This window comes from Penaeus japonicus, unplaced genomic scaffold (assembly GCF_977035675.1).
Source record: "Penaeus japonicus unplaced genomic scaffold, GWHDUDI00000001_assembly GWHDUDI00000005, whole genome shotgun sequence".
Classification (NCBI taxonomy): Eukaryota; Metazoa; Arthropoda; class Malacostraca; order Decapoda; family Penaeidae; genus Penaeus; species Penaeus japonicus.
In genome coordinates, this window is record NW_028234407.1 from 10,832,514 (window position 1) to 10,835,013 (window position 2,500).

General features: G+C 45.6%; 1 protein-coding gene across 1 annotated transcript in view; it reads left to right on the top strand.

Annotated features, from left to right (window-relative positions):
- LOC122250986 (uncharacterized) overlaps positions 1-2,500 on the top strand; it is a gene marked incomplete in the record, with an annotated part of 152,128 nt that overhangs the window by 44,824 nt on the left and 104,804 nt on the right.

A 2,500-nucleotide genomic window follows, 5' to 3' on the forward strand; every position in this document is an offset into this window, starting at 1 on the left:
CAAGGGAGAGGGGGTTGCCATACACGCTCCTCAGGTCACCTGGATTCCCCAAGCTCCGGAGACCCGGTTGTGCGCTAGACGTGCGAGGAAGAAGAAGAAGAAGAAAAAAGTGAATGAGGCTTAGTCTTTTTGATGGATGGCTCTTAGAAACTCGTAGACAGGGGAGGCTGGAGAGATGAGGAGAAGGGTTGTAACGTGTGTGATACTGTCATGTCTACGGTTACAAGGAGACGGGCGAAGGGGGATTATAGCACGGAAGTGTGTGTGTGTTTATGTATGCAAAACCGACTTTCAGGTGACTCACCAGGGGCAAGCTCGGGGGGAGGGAGGATGGGAGGTTAAACGGAGAAAGACGTGAGGAATGTGACAGAATTGTGAAGGAAGGAGCAGGCAAGCTAATAGACGGGGCGGATAAAGTTGGAAAAGGAAAATGAGAACGGGAAGAAGGAGAGGGAGATGGAGGACAAGGAGAAGGATAAGGAGATGGAGATGAAGATGGAGATAAGGAAAATGATCTTCCTCTCTCTCTCTCTCTCTCTCTCTCTCTCTCTCTCTCTCTCTCTCTCTCTCTCTCTCTCTCTCTCTCTCTCTATCTATTTCTTAATTTCTCTCTCTCTCTCAATCTCCCTCTCCCCCCCTCTCTCTCTATCTCTCAATCTCTCAATTTCTCTCTCTCTCTCTCTCTCTCTCTCTCTCTCTCTCTCTCTCTCTCTCTCTCTCTCTCTCTCTCTCTCTCTCTCTCTCCCTCTCCCTCTCTCCCTCCCTCCCTCCCTCTCCCTCCCTCCCTCCTTCCTTCCTTCTGTCCCTCTGTTCCTTTCTACCTCTCTACCTCTCTTCCTCTCTTCCTCTCTCTCTCTCTCTCTCTCTCTCTCTCTCTCTCTCTCTCTCTCTCTCTCTCTCTCTCTCTCTCTCTCTCTCCTCTCTCTCTCCCTTTCCCTCTCCCTCTCTCCCCCTCTCTCTCTCTCCTTCCTCCTCTCCTCCTCTCTCTTCCCTCTCTGCTCTCTCTCCTCTCTCTCCTCTTTCTCTCTCTCTCCTCTTTTTCCCCTCTCTCTCCTCTCTCTCTCCCTCTCTCTCTCCCTCTCTCTCTCTCTCTCTCTCTCTCTCTCTCTCTCTCTCTCTCTCTCTCTCTCTCTCTCTCTCTCTCTCTCTCTCTCTCCCTCTCTCCCTCTCTCCCTCTCTCTCTTTCCCTCGCTCTCCCTCTCTCTCTCCCCCCCTTTCTCTCTCTACACACACACACACACACTCACACGCACACACACACACACACACACACACACACACACACACACACACACACACACACACACACACACACACACACACACACACATATATGTATATATATATATACATACATATATATACATACATATATATAAATATATATATATATATATATATATATATATATATATATATATATATATATATATATATATATATATATATCCATATGCATATAGATAGACACACAGGTACCACACAAAGAGAAGAGAGAGAAAGAGTGAGGGAGATAGAGAAAGAGATGGAGATAGAAAGAGAGATGGAGATAGATAGAGAGATGGAAATAGAGATAGAGAGGGAGATGGAGATAGAAAGGGAAATGAGGATAAAGAGAGTTAGAGATAAAAAAGAGAGATGATAGAAGGAGAGATGGAGAGAGAGAAGAAAGAGAGTGGAGTGAATGAAAAAAAAGAGAAAGAGAGAGAGCAAATAGAAAGAAAGAAAGGACTCGGGCCATTAGGACCCCAGAGATTGGCAAAACAGTCCCAGGATTCGGTTGAGTCTCTTAAGAATTTTTGCCCTACCTTTCTGAGGGTGCTGGGGGGGGGGGGTGAAACCGCAGTCCGACGAAGCTAAGAACAAGGATGGTCGACGCGCCCATTGCGGTGCCATTGCAACGTCGACCTTAGTAAATTGAAGAAGAAGAAATAGGAGGATAATAAGGAGGAGAAAAGGAGGAGGAGAAGGAGAAGTAGTCTGTCACTCATCGATGAATAGAGGAAGGGAATTAAAGAAGAAGAAAATAGAAGAAAGGAGGAGGAGAGGAAAGCGAAGGAAAATGAAAATAATAATATTGATAATGATAGTGAAAGTGATAGTGATAATAATTATAGTAATAGTAATAAAAACAATAACAATAACAATAGTAATATCAACGATAATTATAATTATGATAGTAAAAACGGAGACAAACAGACACAAGTATGAGGTTGAACAAACATCAAACAAACCAAAAGAAGGAAGAAAGAACAAGGAAAAGAGGAGGGGCAAGGGAGGAGGGCAAAGGCAAGGGCAGTTTACCCTAATAACGATGCCTCCTGCTGGCCACATCATCACCCCATCTCTGATTATGGTGGTGATGGGGGAAGATGGTGACACTGATAAGGCGAGTGTTTGGGAGGGCAAGCGATCAAGGGATGAGGCTTGTGATATGAACACGAGAGGGAGAGGGAGAGAAGGTGGGAGAGGGGGGAATGGGTAGGGGGGGGAGAGAAAG